This window comes from Biomphalaria glabrata, chromosome 8 (assembly GCF_947242115.1).
Source record: "Biomphalaria glabrata chromosome 8, xgBioGlab47.1, whole genome shotgun sequence".
NCBI classification, from domain to species: domain Eukaryota; kingdom Metazoa; phylum Mollusca; class Gastropoda; family Planorbidae; genus Biomphalaria; species Biomphalaria glabrata.
The window spans coordinates 35,036,552-35,056,950 of record NC_074718.1 but is presented as its reverse complement, the minus strand read 5'-3'; the positions used below and the strand labels follow the sequence as shown (position 1 = coordinate 35,056,950).

Below are 20,399 nucleotides of genomic sequence, written 5' to 3'. Positions count from 1 at the left end.
ACCAAAAGTCGTAGAGTGTCTATTCTCTTTTAACTGTCTGCGCATGCCTTCGGCATCAAAATTCCTTTGGGACCCAAATGTATGTCCCTCAAAATTAGGTTCTCCATCTGTCTATCTTGCAAGCCATGGTGGTCTCCTCTTAGTCCTCTTAATAAATGTGGCAAATCTTATGGGTTCCAATCTTAAGTGTGCCAAACAAATTCATTAAGTGGGGTGACATTTTTATGCTAAAAGTTTATATTAGGGGGTCTTTAAGTCCATGCATGGGAGATTAAAGAAGTTAACCTTACTGACCTCTTTCTCAAAATCAAAATATATCACTGAATTGTCAAAATATGGACCTGGCTCAGTTTATGTTCCTTGTGTGATTAGGTGAAATTTCAATAGGGCACAAACTAACTCTGTATAGCAACCTTTCAATAGTATTCACATTTATAAGTAAGCGGTCTGCTGTCCTTGTCCTTTTATAGGATCATAATATCGTTTACTTGTAACAAATGAAGCATTTCTTTAAGACTAAGAATATTAGGCGCCAACGATGACCAGTAGATCAACCTAATCGATTTATGATTATGGCTCCAGTCGGTAGTCAGAAGTCTTGGTCGACAAGCAGAATTATTCTGAGTTCTTTATTACAAAATTATTTATTTTACTAATTTATTACGATACAAAAAAAAATAAAATAATAAAAACAATCTGTAGACATGAGATTATACTTTAATATTAGCACAAAGCTTACATTAACTCGCCCGGTCGGTCTGATTTATATTGAGATTGTACTAACTAAGGGGAGACGACCATTGTGTAGAGAATTAGATCGTCTCCTGAAAATTTGAAACTAAAAACCTTTTTTCATAACCACTCGCTTAGCTTAGAGGCGAGCGTGTGTCTGATAAGGAGGCTTGAACCCTCAAGTACGAATTCAAGTCGGGCAACTTAAAAAAAAAAAAAATTGCTTCTGAAAAGCAAGCATGGAAAACTTTTCCCAGATACCCCGTCATCCCCACCCCCCTCCGCTCAACTGGTCCACACAAGCGATTGGACCATAGCGCATAGAGCAGCGGTTCTCAACCTTTTAAGCCGGCGACCCCTTTTTACAATCCCCCACTCTGCCGCGACCCCCCTCCCCACACACACATACTGCAAAAGAAGAATAGACAAAAACAATCCATATTTTCGATGGTCTTAGCCGACCCCTGGCTAATTGTCATTCGACCCCCAAGGGGGTCGCGACCCACAGGCTGAGAACCCCTGGCATAGAGCATACTAAAAGTATGATAATTGTTATTCTAGATATCGTAGAAATAAATTACATGATTAATTAAAAATAATTTATACAAATAAGCGTTGTTTTTTTAATTATTTTTTTTAATACTGAAATTGGACATAGCAATTTAGTTAATTTAAAAGAAGAATCTACAATATAGTTGAAGATAAAAACATGTTCTCAGCTAATGGTTTGACTGTAATGGTGGCACAGTTTAAAAAAAAAAGTAACTTACATTACAAAGACAACGAAACAAGCATCACGCATCAATGCACAGCTAACATTGACTCCACAACAACACGACCAGCATGGACAGTAACTCAGACAACGCGCCAATCGTCTGTCTCCATGGCGACAGCGGAACCACATACCAGCAGCCCCCCATTGTTTTGAGACGCTCTCGAATTGTTTCGGAATTGTCAGAAGGACACGTTTTTTGTACGGCTGAAATGAAACTCCCGGGCAGGTAAACACCGAATCTTTTGAATAGCAAGATCAGTCAGCAGAATCCAATCGATACATACACAAAACAGAACCAAGGATGTCTGGCTGTCCACAACTTCCGGTTAATATTTTTATTTTCGCGCATTCTTTCTCTTGTCAGAGTCAAATAAAGCTTCTTGAGAAACTATGCAATGCAGTGTACAATAGTAATAATAGTTTTTTTCAAGAGGCTTTATCTTTTACAGTTATTGAATGTTATTGTAGTTTTGAGTTAGAATTGAGCAGTATGGATTAATTGTAAAATATTCACATCGAAGATCAAACGAAATTTCATATGGTTAATATAATAGGCAGACGCCACAAAAGCTGACCACGAGTACAGTGACTTGATGACGTAGAGACGGATCTACAACAGCTAAGAGTCCGGGCTTGGAGACGTAAGGCCCAGGATAGATCAGAATGGAGAGATATGCTACAGCAGGCCAGGGCCCTCTCATTGGGGTGTAGATTCACTGGGATGTATAATATAACAGGTAAGCTTCTTAATGCGTTGAATTAAAACTGAAATTATATAAGACCAAAGAACAAAAATTTCACCATTATAAACATATATACATTGATTCGCCTATTAAGAATTTGATAGCGATGTTGATAATTTCTGTAGCAGGATCCAGCTAATGTACTAGATCTACGATGTAGGTTCCAACAGTGCAGTGTGGTAAGAGAAGGTTTAAAGAATTTAAAAAAGTAAATCAAAAATTAAAGACAGAATTTAAACACAATTTTTCTGTTCTATTTTACATATATATATATATACTGTATGTTTAGAGTCTACGTAATTAAAGTTGGTCCGTTTGGTCTTTTGATTTTTTCAGAAATAGTTCAAAAGTTTAGAAAGGTTCAACCTAGAGATGTAGTGGATAGCATGTTCCTTCTCCATCCTGCAAGAGGGTCAATGGAAACAGGTTCCTTCTCCATCCTGCAAGAGGGTCAATGGAAACAGGTTCCTTCTCCATCCTGCAAGAGGGTCAATGGAAACAGGTTCCTTCTCCATCCTGCAAGAGGGTCAAGGGAAACATGTTCCTTCTCCATCCTGCAAGAGGGTCAAGGGAAACAGGTTCCTTCTCCATCCTGCAAGAGGGTCAAGGGAAACAGGTTCCTTCTCCATCCTGCAAGAGGGACAAGGGAAGCGCTGAAAGTTCTTCAAATGGGATCCATGACGGAGCCACTGAGCCATCCTTTTTCCTGCTTTCCGAGCTTCCAAGTTCTTTCTGCTGGCGTCTACAACATTTTTTATTCTGAGTAAGAGAGACTGCAAGTCAAAAAGGTTGAATGAAAAGGGTTGGACGGGCAGATATAGAGGTTTTTTTTTGTTTTTATTGACAATCAGAGTTGAGAAATACATTCTCTTGGCGTCCATAGCGCACTATACATCCTAGTGGATAAAAACAGCTTCTCAGATGACATTACTTGTTATAAGAAGGATATAGAACTAGCCAATACTATTTTTTCGAGAGAAATTCGAGGTAAATATAAGAAAGTAGCTGTTTGTTAGTAGGCAGTCTTGACGCTGATTAAGGATGTTAGGCAATCTAAAGAATTTGAACCATTGTGACACAAGAAGAATAACAACGTTTTGAGTTACAATTTTTTTTCTAACGCCACTCGAAAAGAAAAGGGCTTTACTCTGTTGAAACTTACTTAAAATATCTTAATTTATTGAAAACATTGGTAGTAATGTCCATTGACTGGTTGTTTGAGAGCCTCTGATCTCGAGAAAAAAGTATTAGGTAATGCCACCAGAACACTTCTTTAAGAGACAAACTGTCAGGAGGGCTGCCTGATCTGAAAACCACTGTGCAAGCTCAGATCTGGCAATCTAAACCTTCTAAATTCACACTGAGAACGAAATAAAAAACAGGAAGAAACTTACGACCATTCCAATGGGACAAGCAATTATGTAAATTAACATTTAAATTTAGCTGTAAAAGGATAAAATTTAATCATTCTAAGATTAACATAGATCAACATGAAATTGAAAAAATAAACCTAGTGTAGGCACTAGTCCACAAAACATCGTGCTACAATTTAAGCCCATGGTAGAAGGAAGGAAGACAAAAGTGACTCCATTAAGAAAGGTCCGACTATATCAAACAGGGAAGCAATCCAGATTTCAGCGCGTAAACACAGACATAATGACCTAACCTGAGCTTGTAACAATAGACAACAATGGCTTGTCTCCCCTGCAGAGCTCTCCAGATATGTTATTCTTGTTGTTAATCTGTTTACCTAGCAGCTTTTAAAACAACAGCATTGAATAGAGTCGACATGTCAACTTAGTCTAGATCTGTGTCTTTGTTGTTTTGTTTTTGGACACCCAAGCAGCTAACAACTTCTGAAAGATGTTCTGTGTAAATATCACCTTAACCTATCCCTTAGTCTGTTAGACCGTTGGGGCACTACACGAGATTTGTCGACCGTCATTCTCCCCTTCTCACTCTGTCTTTTGCCTTGGATAGAACCTCTTTCAATGGCAGGCCTGTCCATTATTTTATGTTGTCTTCCCATAGCTTTCTCTGTCTGACTCTTCTTCTTTTTCCTGGTACTGTTCTCTGAAGGAAGGTCTTTGCAATCCCTGAAGACCTTGTAATATGGCCATAGAGTTTTAGTTATTTTTTATTTTTACAATAGTTTGGTCATTGTGGGATCCAATCGCTGTAGTAACCCTGTCTCTAATCTCTTCGTTTGTGATGCGGTCGTTAAATGTGATACCCAGGATCCTTCTGAAGCATCTCAATTCCATTGCTAGGATCCTCGTCTCTAGCTCTGCAGTCAGCGTCCAAGACTCGCAAACATTCTTATATGCTTGCGAGTGTAACTATAGCATCTCCTTGAAAGTAAAAAGGACTTGAAACTCAATGTAAAATGAGATGAAAGCAAACAGGACTAAGAAATAAAAACATAGACATGGATAAATATAGACTGCAAGTGAAACAACTATAAATGCTCATTTTAATATGCCATCGAAATATATACACAAAACCACATACACACACAACATCACGCACACACACACAATACTAAAAAGCGAGGGAATTCGAGGTACATCTAGCGAAAATATCTATTTTTTTGGTGAGCAGTGAAGTCGCTGATTTATTTGTCACACAAAATTTAACATAGCACTGTAACACTGTAACAGTTTTGATAACAGACATGCAGATGTGAATTATTAGTTTTATTCATTTATATTTCACTACCCTGTTGTTTCCCCATTATGTCACACCTGTTATAATTAAACTTCAATAAATTTTTGTATGTAATCCGAAAATGTTATATTACGAATTTAATTATAGAAGAATGCATGCTCTTTTTATATAACACACATTAAAGTTTATAAAACCATAATTAATTTAATGGGGTCAAATCAACTCTGGTATCGTCAGTTAGGAGAGAAAGGGTTAATATATTAAAACTTATCGATTTCAAGGTGGCCAGTCTTTGTGCTGTCAATATCATTCTATAATAACTTTTGGCCATTTTAATCTTTTAAATTCTTGTATTTGCCGAAAAAAACACATTTTCCTTTGTAGAAACTTACAAACATATCTCTACGATCAATCTGACATATCAAACCTTCCGACCTGGAGTTCATACCTATTTACATATCTGATCACAGAGTTTCTACGTTTGAATTCACTTGTAAAATCAATATGAGTTTTTAATTATGCTTCGCCCTTCGGCGGCGCTTTTATTGCTCGTTTCTATTCCTTCTCCCTGATCCAATATGTCTGGCGAGGGTTTTTATTCACGGGGATCTAGAGGGGGCATGGATAAATAGGCCCACTCACGGTACAGTACTTAGATTAGTCCCGATACCACGTGATTAGCAGGCGATCATTGACTGCGTACTGTTGAAATTCAGTGACCATTCATCGCAGAAAGAACCGGGAAACAGATTTGATTGCGACGAGCGTCATAGCGCTGTTTTCTTTTATATATGTGTTTGTTTGTGTGTGTGTGTGTGTGTGCGTTTGTGTGTGCGCAAAGTTTAGGTCCATAACCGTGTAGATTCAGATCTATGTATGCTACTTTTTCTTCCGTGTAATGTTTGTCAGTTGTAATATGACTGTTCTATGAACTTTATTTGATTTCATATTAATATGTTTTTTTAGCGGCCCCCGAAAGGGGAAAAGACGCTATTAGTTTTGTGTGAAATATCTGTCCGTCTGTCCGTCTGACTGTCTGTACGTCCGTCCCGTTTCGATCTCGTAAACTAGAAAAGATATTGAAAATCCGACATTACAATATTTTAGACCATTCAAAGTTCTGATGCAACGGCTACTTTTTTTTTTCCTGAAAGCGAAAAATCTAATTTTTAAAATCAGTTATGCAAGCAGTTTTTTAAAGAGAAAAAGCTAATTAGTATGCATTATAAGTTAGACTTAACTTAAACGAATAGTAATCTTATAAACTTTATTTTCTTAAACATTTTTATTTTTGCGGAATTTTTTTTTTTTTTTCTTTTTTGAGGATTCGAATAAGAGATTGAGCCTTTTCAAAACAATTAAATTATTTATAAGACTACAGTTAGGCCTGGAGAGGCGCGGTAGCTGAGTGGTAAAGCACTTGTCTTCAGAACCGAGGGTCCCGGGTTCGAATCCTGGTGAAGACTGGGATATTCAACTTCGGAATCCTTGGGCTCTGATTCTACCCAGCTCTAATGGGTACCTGACATTAGTAAAGAGAAAAGTAAAGGCGGTTGGTCGTTGTGCTGGCTACATGACACTCTCTTTAACCGTAGGCCACAAAAACAGATGAACTTTACATCATCTGCCCTATAGACCACAAGGTCTGAAAGGGGAACTAGTTAGGCCAAGTTCACATCTAACTTTGCATTCACTTGCACCTATCCTTTGATCTGCTGCACCGTTGGGGCACTACACAAGATCTGTCAACCTTCTTTCTCCATTCTTATCTCTCATTTGTCTTTGATATAGTTTCATTCGGATGTTCTTTCTGAAAATATTGAAGCCTGCCTGGGAGGACCACTTAGGGGGCCGATTTTAAGTTTGTGTTTCCACACAAACTGTCTTTGTAACCTTGTTTTCTAAGAAAATGTCCACATTAACAATCACCTGTAACAGACAAGAACTCGAGGGCATTTTGTATTTCTTTTCGAATAGCGATAAATGTTGAGCGCCTTAAATTCAAGAAGCACTGTAAAACAATATTTAAAAAAAAAAATGAGTTTTTGTTTTGAAACCAGCCCCTTAGGGTCCTCGCATGGGTCATCTGTTCGGTAAGCAATTCAGGTAAAGAGGCTAATTTTAATATTTTTCAGCACAAATATCAGAAGCTATGAGGTACAAACTTTTAATAACAACAACCCTACATCCCTTCATACAAAGTAGACAATCATACCTCCCTTCATACAAAGTAGACAATCATACCTCCCTTCATACAAAATAGACACTCTTACCTCCCTTCATACAAAATAGGCAATCTTATATTCCTTTATACAAAATAGGCAATCTTACCTCCCCTCATACAAAATAGACAATCTTACCTCCCCTCATACAAAATAGACAATCTTACCTCCCTTTATACAAAATAGACACTCTTACCTCCACTCATACAAAATAGGCAATCTTACCTACCCTCATACAAAATAGGCGATCTTACCTCCACTCATACAAAATAGACAATCTTACCTCCCCTCATACAAAATAGGCAATCTTACATTCCTTCATACAAAATTGGCAATCTTACCTGCCTTCATACAAAATAGGCAATCTTACATTCCGTTATACAAAATAGGCAATCTTACCTCCCCTCATACATAATAGGCAATCTTGCATTCCTTTATACAAAATAGACAATCTTACGTTCCTTTATACAAAATAGGAAATCTTACCTCCCCTCATACAAAATAGGCAACCTTACCTCCCCTCATACAAAATAGGCAACCTTACATTCCTTCATACAAAATAGGCAATATTACCTACCCTCATACAAAGTAGACAAATCATCAGTGGCGTAGCAATGGTGGATGATGAGGCGGTGGGAATTTAAAAATCCATCGGGCCCCCACTTGAGGAAGACCCCAAATGAGTGTTTGAAATTTTTAATAATAAATATTACGCCATTATCTCATGTCATGATGTCGAATGTCGCAATGCAGGGGTCCCAAAAGAGGTCCAGATTCCTATTGGTAAATTCCTAGCTACGCCACTGAAAGTCATATCTCCCTTAATACAAAATAAACGTTTCCTGGGACCAAATGTCTTCTACGTGATTGTATTGTTTGGCCGACTGACATTGTTGTTATTACATTGTTAGTATTCAATGAACTGTTTGTTATGATTCAGCGCGAGCCTGGCCTAACAGGCTTGATTGAAAGATCGTCTATAATTGACGTTTGTCATAAATATACAGGGTTGGTAAAAATTTATATATATATAATATATCATGGGCGTAGCTGAACCCCCCCCCCTTTTTTTTTCAAATGAAATCCCCCTCCCCTCCGCAGTGACTGATTTTTGCTTTGATTTTGTTTATTTTAGGTGAGATTTTCATATTAAACCATCACTTGCCACAGCGCAGCCAAGGGGTTTTTGAGTTTAAAACCCTTCTACCAGGGAGTTTTGCAGTTAAACCCCCCTCTTCTATAAAAAAAATTAATAAAATGGACCACAATCGCCAATTCCAAGAGCATGGCTAAGGATTATTTAGATTTTAAAACCCCCTCCCAAATTTTTTTTTTACGATAAAACCCCCTCTTCAATATAAGACTAAAGCATACATCAGTCACCAAATTCTATTAACGTAGCCAACGGGGGTTTTGAGTTTCAACCCATCTCCTCCAGAGGGCTTTAAATTTAAAACTCTTATCTTATCTTATATAATACAGACGTTACTTCAAAAAAGAAGATGATTACGTCCTACGCGTCATGCATTTAGTCATGCATATTAACCAATGACTTAAATTCTGCCAAGTCACTGGTTTTCCTGGCTAGCTCAGGCAACCCATTCCATGCTCTAATAGCACTAGGGAAGAAGGAGTATTTGTACAAATTTGTCCTAGCATATGGGACGAGGAATGTGCCTTTATCTTTGTCTTTCAGAGTATTTTATTAAATTTTGTTTTTGTATTTGAAGATTATGGTTCAGTGTTTTATGTATGATTGCTACTTTACTTTTGAGCCTTCTGTCCTGAAGGCTTTCTAAATTTAGTGATTTTACTAAAGGTGTTACTCTAGTCAAATGTGAATATTCGTTTGTTATGAATCTCACTGCTCTATTTTGTGTCTGTTCCAGTTTCTCAATCTTTTCTTAAGTTGAGGGGTCCCAAACAGAGGATGCATATTCTATTATTGGCCTAACCAAGGTTAAGTAACATTTTAGTTTTATGTTCTTATTTGATTTATAGAAATTTCTTTTAATAAATCCTAATGCTTTGTTTGATTTTTTTGTAGTTTCATCAATATGTGGATTCCATGATAGTTTTTCATTTATTATAACACCTAGGTATTTTGCGTTTTTAGTCTGTGATACTGGTTTGCCATGAATAAGATAAGTGGAATTAATTTGTTTTAGTTTTTTTGTTACTCTTAACAACTGACATTTTTCTGGGTGGAAAGACATGCTCCAATTTGATTCCCATTTCTGTAATTCATCTAATTCTCTTTGTAAAATATCTGTGTCTTGTGTTGTTTTTATTGTTCTATATATTATGCAATCGTCTGCAAATAATCTGACTTTTGTTCCTGAACTAATGCAATTTGGTAAATCATTTATGTAAATTAAAAATAGTAGTGGACCCAAGACTGTACCTTGAGGTACACCTGAGTTTACTGTTATCGGTGTTGATTTAGAGCCATTTATTATTACAGTTTGTTCTCTCCCTATCAGAAAGTCTTTAATCCACTGATGGTTTCCAGATGGTTTCGAGTTTAAAATCCCCCTACTGATAGTTTTGAGGTTGAAAACCACTCTCTTCGATATAAAATCTTAAGCTAACTACAGTCACCTACTTCCAAGAGCGTAGCCAAGAGAGGTTACAAACTTCTACCAGTCGATGGGCTCCATTAATTATGTGCAGTAAATAGTCACTGTCGAAATTGAAAAAAAGACTATATAGCTCTCCTTCGTGATGGTTTCATAACTATTACAAACTAGGAATATTATCAACTTTCTTAATGTTTTTTTTTACTATTAGAAAAATATAGCATTAGAAATGATGTATTTTTATGTAAAAAAAGGCTTACATATTTAATTTAAAAAGCAAAAAGGTTCGCTTACCGAAGATGAACAAAATAGCCTTTGCACCTTTAAAAAGGCAAAGATATCATGAAATCGAAATCTCTAAACCTTTTCTAGTATTTGAGATATAAACGTGCCCAAGTACGTACGTACGAACAGACAGACGACACAAGTAATTTTTTTTCTTCTTTCGGGGGTCGCTAAAAAAGAATTTACATTGGAAGGCCTCAGGGCCGGTCCTACAGATTGCGGGACCCTATGCGAAACGGATTGCGCGGGGCCCAGTTTGGGTAGGGATAAGGATAAGTAAAAATTAAGATTTTGTGTTATTAAATAAATTCATCTTTGCATTTATTCATACCTTATTAAGTACAAACTCACTGTCAAATTAACTTTACGAGCCGATAAACATTCAGATCTGCCTTTTAGATGTACTATCAACTAGCAAAATATCGCTTTTGAGGTCGAGATAGATTTAGATCTATATTCGTTTGTATGTCAGTGACTATTAAAGTAAATTAAGTATTTGAACTTCTTGTTTTGGTTAAAATTCGCCTTCTTCTTACATTTTTATTTAACGAAAGCTGACAATGCCGTTTTTTTTTTAAATCGCGAGTAGGATTGGCGTTTTCCATATTGAAGGACACCCCGAAATGCCAATTTTCTCTGCTTGTAAGGAGATTTGCATCAGTTATCAGAAGATTTTAATAATGAAATGAAATTTTCATGACTTTTTCTTAAATTTTCTAATTTCAGGAGAATTCCAGGAACTCTTTTATAAGTTAAAATGGTTTAATTTAATGTACACCTAGAATTCGTGCGGGGCCTATGAAAGTGCGGGGCCCACTGCGGCAGCATAGGTTGCAGTGGCCTAAGACCGGCACTGGAAGGCCTGTGTGCAATGCACACTTGTTCTAAAATCAATCAAACAACCACTTTCATTGACGTCATACTTAACAAAGCCTCGGGTTAAAGAAAATTTCAAAAAGTCAAAACATTTTTTTTTTATTATTATTAAGGCCACAGAAAACAACAACATCAAACCTAACAAAGGAAGACATGTCAGAAGTGAAACAGTCACTGAAGACCAAAAAGACGTCTCTGGAGTGTCTTGAAATCTCTTGTCACACATTGGGAATAGTAAATCACAAGCATTCAACACGCGTTGTGACGTTCTGAGAGAAACGGATATATAACTTACGTCACGTGTCAAAGGTCATCACTCATGCGCAAAGACTTTATCACACATGTAGTTCTATTGAAAACTGTTCTTTTATCATAAGCGATCGATTAGGGTTCTATTTCGTTGTGTCTGAAGCTTAGCATTTTTTCCAAAGTAACTAGCTACGATCTCCGTGAGTGTAAAAAAAAGAGCACAGTTAAGTCACAGTCAAGTTACTGTCAGTTCACAGTTAAGTCACAGTCAAGTTACAGTTAAGAAATAGTCAAGTTACAGTTAGTTCACAGACAAGTTACAGTCAAGTTACAGTGAAAAGTCAAAATACATGGAAGCTACAGTCCGTTCACAGTCAAGTAATAGGGCGCAGTCAAAATACAGTCAAGTTACAGTCAGTTTCACAGTCCAGTTATAGACAAGTCACTGTTCACAATCAAAATACAGTAAAGTTACAAACAATTCACAGTCAAGTTACATTTAAGTCACAGTTCTTTTTTAAAGTACATTCAAGTTACAGTCATTCAAAGTCAAGTCAATGTCAAGTTCGAGAGAACTCACACTCAAGTCGCAGTTAAGTGAAGGCACAGTAAAGTCAAGCTACAGTCAAATCACAGTCTTAATACAGTCAAGTTACAGTCATGGCACAACCAATTCAAGTTACAGCAAAGTCACAGCTCACAGTCAAAGCACAGTCACGTTACAGTCAGATTACAGTCATGTTTGTAATAAAGAAATGAAAATTATGAATAATAATCTATTGTTGTACAAAACCCTAACATTCATAATGAACATAGTTTAGCAAAGTGAGCATATTTAGTGAACATATTTAGTGAGCATATTTAGTGAGCATATTTAGTGAGCATATTTAGTGAGCATATTTAGTGAGCATATTTAGTGAGCATATTTAGTGAACATATTTAGTGAGCATATTTAGTGAGCATAGTGAAATGAACATAGAGAGCCCGGACAGTTAAGAGTTCTACATTATGTAAGTCAACTAGTACCGGTAGTGTCAAGTAGGTCTAGGTGTAATAACCAGAACGTCTAGATGTTGTCTGCTAGAAGGTGTAAATGTTGTCTGCTAGTAAGAGTCTACTTATAAATCAGTAGTGTCCATTATCGTAACCAGAACGTCTAGATGTTATCTACCAGAAGGTCTAGAGATTGTCTGCTAGAAGGTCTAGATTTTATCAACCAGTATTGTCCAGTAGATCCTGATGTCGTAACCAGAACATATAACATAACTTAACTTATATGCTCTCTACACTTGTTACCAAAGGGTCGATTGTCATTATTGGAAATGGACCTTGCTTAATAATATGTTTTCTAAAATTTTCATTAACCACTATAGTTAGGCAAGATTCTCTGTCAGCATGAGATCTAGCTCAAGCTGGTGGTTTGACTGAGTCTAAATCCTAATTTCATCGGCTTGAATAACATTGCTAAGTCTGGCTCTAGTATTTCCAATCAATCAGGAGACAGATCGAAATGATAGTGTCAACGATCACTGTCGTCTAGTGCCAAATGACTGACACATTCAAACGCGTCATGGCGCTGTCAAAAATATGTATCTACCTTGACACTGATCTTACAAAAATTTAATCATAATATTATTTTTGAAGCGTTAAAAGTACACGAGTACAAATATTCTTTTATTTATTTTAAAACGATATTATTTTGATCTTAAAGCTGTACTTATCTCCCTTATACCAGTGTGAGTGAATTATCGACCTTGATTTACATTTCTATAAAAAAATAGTAACTTTATACTGGCTAAATTAATTTATTACAAAGCTTATATAAACTCACTCCGTTTGACTATCTCTCAGTCTGGTACACATTTTGTACACATTTTTTCTCCCACTTCCCATTCTCGGATCAAGTTGAAACTTTGCACAATTATTTATTGTACCTTACAAAACACGAATCAATCAAGAAATAAATAATACATAATTTTGACATAGAAAAGGGGAAATAATTCTTACATCATTGATATATATATATATGGTTTTAAATGTGCAGTTCTTACCATAATATTAGTTGTTTTTTTTTTAAAGCATTTCTTTTTACAATATGCTTGTTTTGACATCTCTATTTATAGATGGATTTACATGATTTAGTAAGAATTTGAAAATATAAATAACAAAATAAAAAAAAACAAACAAAACAACAACATAAAACAAAACAAACAACAACTGGTTATTGAAATCTTAAAGTGATTGACATTTCCTCACTAAGGTCATATCTATTTAGTACCACAAGTGACACACTAACATGTCATATCTAGCTTAATAAAATGTAAAAGTATTGTATCTATCTAGGTTGATCTTATTTATTTATATAGGCCTGAGTTTCAGTTTTCTATATCCTGTCAGCACGGTGCCATTATCTACGGAGCCAGACGTCGTCAAAAGATCTATTGAAGATGTGTATTGGCGTGGCCTTAATAATTTGTTGTTTTGTTTTAATATTTTCAGTTGTCTCCATTAAGAATGATTAGTGATTAGTTATATTTGCTCTCACAGAATGAGACTTTATATTTCTAAGTTTATTTTCTTTTCTTTATTTGAGTTTTTGGTTTCCATCGTCTGAAGAGGAGAAGAAAAATCGATTGCAAAAATCTAAACATAGAAGAAATACACAAGACAGATAAATAGTGAGTTACTAGAAGCTTTTTTTTAAAAAAGGTCGCAGTTTTCACTAACAGAACATTTCTCTAACACTTTAATGTGTTCTTTAGACAATCAGAAACAAAAAAAAAAAACAATAGAAAAAAGAATACTTTTTAAAAATGAAAGCTTATATAAGGGGAAATAACCACCAATTACCATCTTTTATCTGAAAATTACAGGGTTAAGCTCCATTTTTGATATATAAAACAAATGTATTAATTAGTAATAAAAGATTAACCAATTGGTTAATTTTTTGGATTTATTCGTGTATTGTTATCGACTATGAATAATTATGCAAAATTTCAACTTGATCCGAGAATGGGAAGTGGGAGAAAAAACTAGTTCAAACGTTTTACTAGACAGACAGATAAAAGCTTTGTAAAAATAGCTTCTATTTGACGATTGTATTTCCTCATTGTATTTAAACTAATAAGAACCACTTGTTTATTTTCATTAGTTTTATCAATACACAATTTATGGAACACATAGTAGAAGAGGGGAAGAGGCGTTACAATTACGCCTCGCCTGGTACGACGTTCCTGATAAACTCCACAAAATCTTTGCTCAGACAGAAGTAGACCTACTAATTTGTTAATAGTTTTAGTGGCCATGGTAAACATTACACATCATACCAGTTGCTAGGCAACGATGGTGTCTAAATGCTATACTTAGCCCACGCCCGAAGTACCTAGATAAAAGTAAATATACTTTCATCACAAGCGTTTCTTAGTTTATTGAATAGTATAGTTCTTGAGACTATATGTTGAAAGTTTGTATACCAGAGATGATAGCTCAGTCCTAGAGACTTTGTTGTGACTAGGTTGATATACCAGAGTTGATAGCTCAGTCCTAGAGACTTTGTTGTGACTAGGTTGATATACCAGAGTTGATAGCTCAGTCCTAGAGACTTTGTTGTGACTAGGTTGATATACCAGAGTTGATAGCTCAGTCCTAGAGACTTTGCTGTGACTAGGTTGATATACCAGAGTTGATAGCTCAGTCGTCCTAGAGACTTTGCTGTGACTAGGTTGATATACCAGAGTTGATAGCTCAGTCGTCCTAGAGACTTTGTTGTGACTAGGTTGATATACCAGAGTTGATAGCTCTGTCCTAGAGAACTTTATTTTGACTAGGTGACTAGGCTGAGATCTAGATGACAAATTTCTCAAATTTTACATCTATTACACATTTTACACGAAAAAGAAATTGTTCGACCCCCTCTACCCCATCCTGCTAAAGGGAGAGGGATTCTGGTTGGGCGCTGAATGCTCGTGAAGCTGCGTTTGGGAGGGGTTTTAAAACTATGATGAAAAAGAACAGAAAGGTAAAGACAGAGTTATAACGGTTATTACCACCCCCCCCCCCCACCTTCCCAGATGAAGGCGCTCCCGACAGTTTAAGAAACTCTTCCGTAGTACGATGCTTAGCAGAAAAAGCCAAAAGTTGTTTGTTGATCAGTCGTCATAGTGGGTCTGAACCCTGACCTGTGACCTGTGTTGAGTGGAGACCAATAACTTGTTGCCACTCATGTCAGTGTTCACACCTACTATGACGACTGGTGTCGGTTGACCAACCATGTCTTACACAATGTTCATTATCTGTCCTATAGAATAAATCAACAAAAACGTAAGCAGGACTGGACCAGATGGTGTACCGCGTATGCATAGGACATAGAGCCTGGACTTCATATCCTCTATACGCATTATCGGAACATTAACGGGTCATTTTGAATTATTAATGTTACCTCCATTGTTAATTTTAGAAGCCCCCCCCCCCACCCAATCTCCTATTCCGGGTCTTTCATATTAAAATTTCTCTAGCGGTATTACTACGACCGTCGTCACGATGGCCCCGGGTTCTAAACCTGCTCGCCGCCATCTCCTTCAGTCCTGCAGGAAGTTTGGTTTAGGACGTCTAGGACATCTAGGATGTCTAGGATGACATCTAGGACATCTGTCTTGGATGACATCTAGGACTTCTAAGATGTCTAGGAGGACATTTAGGACATCTAGGACGTCTTGGACATCTATGAAATAATAATATCCATTTCCGAAGGAACGCATGAAACTAACAATTCACAACTTGAACGCTCCAACAGTGATACCGTTTCAAGACAAAACTATCCCGTGACAGTGTCATGGAAATGGCACAAATAAATGACATTTCAAAGGGATGACGCCATACCAAGAATAGAAATGTTGACCAAAGTATCACTCTTTTTTTTGATGTTATCTTCACAACACTAGCTGGCTGTACGTAGTGAAGTGGGAGACGAAATCTGGACCACAAATGGCTTAAGTTAGAAGAAGAAAAAAAGGCCACATAATATTTTTGTTTGGCGTTTGGTTCGATCTGTGTATTGATTGAAGGCTTATGGAATATGACAGCATTCTTAAGGAGTAGAGATAGACAGAGAAAGAGAGAGAGAGAGAGAGAGAGAGGGTAATATCAAATATTCTAACACATAATCAGAGCTACACAAACACACATACGGAGATTGATGTCGACACTCAGAACCTTATCAATTTGAACGAATGCATACACACACACACACAAACACACACACATACACACAAAAACACATCTAATCAATGGTGGGCTAAAATCTGGGGCCGGTTCTTAGTCGGGTCTAAAATGTTAGTGTAACAAACATTCATTATTAAAAAAATAATAATAAAAAATGTAAAATGTCATTTCTGTTTCTTCTGGCTTTTAAAAAAAAAAGCTAGGCAGAACGAAACAGGAGGGGTGGAATTAAGAAAGAGATAGAGAAAAAGAGAGAGAAAGAGAAATCTCTAGATTCAACGTTTAAAGAAAGAGAGTTAAAGTCGGAGGCCAAAGGAGTTAATGAAAAAGCTAAAAAGAAAGAAAAGAAGAGAGAAAAACTAAAAAATGTCTAGAAAGAGTTAAAGAGAAAGAGCTTAAGAGAAAACAAATTAAATGTGAAGAGTTTAAGAGAAAGAGAAATAAAAAGAGCTAAAAAAGGATGAGAGAGTGAGAAAGAGAAAAATAAAAAAACTAGTTAAAAAGAGGAAGAACCGTCTCTTTCTTCAGCTTAAGTGTGAGATATTGAAACGAAACATTAGATTTTAGACCAACTGTAAACACACAAATTTACCTCCCACCTGTCACTGATGTCGCGCAAAGTATCGCAGACCTGGTCATGACTCCAAGACACCTCCGTACCTTCCAGATCTACGCAGCTCATCTCAGTTATAAAACTTCTTTTTTAATTTACCTTTACACATAGGCGAATTGTAGAATATGATATTAAAACAGCAACAACTCCCCTTGAGGTATACTCCCTCATCATCAGTACTGTCAAAGTGAACAAGTAACAGTAACGCCCCCTAGCTGACAAGAACAAACCAAATCTTTTGCTATTTGTTATTGTATTCGTCTTTCTGGTCACAAGCACACATACCTAGATCTAGAAGCAAGACAAGGCGAGCGTTAAAAGGCAACTGATCGATTAATTACAAAATGATTCCACCTTCTCATGCTTGAAAAATAAATCGTTATATTCCGCGAATCGGCAAGCTGGATAAAACCCATCATTTGCAGGCAATTGAGGACCTTATGCTTTATCATGTTTAACAGCCACTAAACATACGAAAAGTGGATCTTATATAGACTCTAAGCCACCTTTGTGATGTAAACTTACTTTGTAATAGTTGACTGAGACTGTTGTACGAATGTTCGCTCAATACGTTTATTATTGCTATTACTTGTATACAATAACATAGGTCAACATGAGGTCAAGGTCATAAAGACAAAGAAAGGCACGAAATAAGAACAACAGATAGGGAGAAAAATAGAAAGAGCAAAAAAAAAAAAAAAAAAAAAAAAAAAAAAAAAAAAAGGAGAGAGAGTTAGTAGAACGACATAAAATTAACATAACTGAAATCTTAACCTGTATGACTAGGTCACTAGAACATAAAAAAAAAGTTCTGGTTAAGCGTAGGACATAATTAACTCTTTGGTTTTGCGTAGTAAATAATTAGTGATTAACTTTTTTGCGAAAATAGGTTTTTCCGTTAAGCCGATACATTTATATCAAATATAAAATACCATGGAAACGGGTTTACCCGATTTGTTAAAAGTCTCCATAATAGAGATAAATTTAGCTATTAATACGGGTTTACCCGATTTGTTAAAAAGTTTCATTCTTTAATAGAGAGACACTTTGGTTCTTTTTTGTCTGTTTTTAAGGGCTGCGGTTGTGGTAAGGACATAAAACATACACTACGGTCTCCGCGGTTTGGCTTCTTTCTGAACATGAGGATGATCTTAAGACATACGTGTGCTATAAGTACCTTGAACATCCCCCGTATAATAGTATTAGTCAATGCTGCCTCCTACTCTAATAGACTTAATTTTAGCAACTTTAAAAAAAAAAAACTAGTATAGATAATGCGCTAAGATTCGAAGTAAATATATCTTTATTTGGACGTCACAGTCAGTGTCATTAACATTGACTTGGGCTATTCTTTTTACAGGAAAAAATTATAGACGACACAATCTGAGAACTAAGGAAAATGCTGGAGTAGCTGACGGCGTTTCAACAGACAACCTTTGCTGGATGCATAGGGAACCTGATGCTTCTCTAATACTATCTCCAGAAAGAAAGTTTTCGTTTATGCAAAACAGTCTAAAATTATGTACATAGCATTATTTGTGAAAAAAAAAAGTTTAGTGGGCGGGGTCGACAACGGTAAAAGTTTGAGAAACACTGTCTCGAATGTCTTTCACACTTCAGATACCGCCCGTTAACCTCTTCCGAATTGAATTTTATTTGACCTGCAAACTTATTCCTAGTAGAAAAAGTACATGATATACTTAAGGAAAATGACTTTCTAAAGTTAGGAAACGCTGAAAAAGGCTTGGTGCCCGGGGCTTTTCCCTGGACCTTAATAGGTAATTTTTAAACACTCTCCGAGACCAATAGATGACTAAGGTAGCGACAAACTTACATTTCCCCTCTAGGTGGTAGTCAAAGTTTGAATAACACAGTAAAATGTTGTACCGTTCCCTTCTAACCAAGAAAAAGATGATGTTTATAAATATGCTTTGTAAAATATGCAAAACTATTGAAAAAAAATGTCTTAAATAATGGGATTTTAAAATAGTATTGACTAATTTTACAAGTCTGCAAAAATCGATGAAAATAGGTAATCAGCTTACTGTATTGGTTCAACAAAATGAATTTCTATTGGGAAAAGTGGATAAAGTTGATAGTGGGGGGGGGGGGGGTTTTGACACCCTGAGCTAACCGCACCAGGTGACACCGACCCTAGTGACGCCACTGGATCCATGAAATAGTAGGCCTAATACTTTCATAGAGTTGGGCAACTTTTTTTTTTTTTGATGGGCTTAAGCTTGTTCCAGCTAGTACCCAAGGAACATTTATGCCAGGTTTATCAAGATTGGTGAAACGGTTTTGATTTCTATTCGGGACACACATACACATACGTCTTACTTTATGCTTTATACATTTATATAACAACTTTTATACTAGCCGTTATGTACGTATTGTAAACATTTTACAGTGGCCATTATGAGCATATATTAAACATCTCATATAGTGGCCATTGTATACGTATATAAAAATACCTTATATAATAGTCACAATTTTCATATATAAAACACCATTTATATAGGCCACTATGTACGTATATAAAAAATCTTATAATAGAGGTCTTAATTTAAAACCACAACAGACCTTATAAAGTGGCTACATTGTTAATATTTAAAAGGCATTATTAGTAACCAATGTGAAAATGTATAAAATAAACATTTGGTCACAGTTTTAATGTATATATCTTTCTTATGTAGAGTCACCAATCTTTGTTTGTAGTATCCATAAAAAAGGTCAGTATCATATTCGAATTTGATGACATGATTATAAAACATGTTTCTTAAAACCATGAATAAAGTATTAAAAAATAAAACTTACCTATGTTCACAGTTCAGTTAGAATGTAGACACCAGCAGGTGACGGCCAATAGTTGTGTGTCTAACAAAGTAGTAGCTAAAACATTGTTGAGTGTTGAAATGACAACTGGGCTTCTTCCTCGCGCTTATATATCTAGAGAGTCTACTGGTATTGAAAGAAATCGACCACTGTGTTTGATTGAATGACAAATCAAATTAAATGTGGAAGCGACACTACAAGATCTATAAATAGCAGGCCCGGAGAGCGCGCGCGCACACACACACACAGTCGTATATGTCCACGCTGACCAGGCATGGCGCAAAGTAAAGCCAACATATCAGCTTATTAAAATTCCAGCATTCTTCGTGAAAAAACCCGAGTCGACTAGATTTGTTTGTAGTTTTTCACTCCTTCGCCACCCAATCTCCCCTCCCCCCCTCCCCGATTCACTCGAGGAACTAGGTGAGGAGGGGGTGGAAATCGAACTGCGCAACGGCAAGGTAAGACCGCTTCCAGACACGTGACGTCATTTTCTGTGGTTTGGAGTGAACTTTTGTACACTTTCATTGCGCTGAACATAGGATATGACCGAATTCTAAAAATAGAGTAAGAAGTGTCATTTCGATCAAGGGGGGACAATGA

General features: G+C 36.3%; 1 protein-coding gene across 2 annotated transcripts in view; it reads right to left on the bottom strand.

The window, feature by feature from the left end:
* Positions 1 to 20,165, bottom strand: part of LOC106056792 (uncharacterized) — a 30,402-nt gene extending 10,237 nt beyond the window's left edge. The window contains exon 1 of one of the 2 annotated variants that reach the window (XM_013213644.2): positions 19,779 to 20,165. The gene's annotated coding sequence lies outside the window, so the exon portion shown is untranslated. Of the gene's footprint in view, positions 1 to 9,744; positions 9,840 to 19,778 lie in introns of those variants that run through there. The other variant, XM_013213645.2, reaches the window with a different exon arrangement.
* Positions 20,166 to 20,399: the final 234 nt, after the last annotated feature.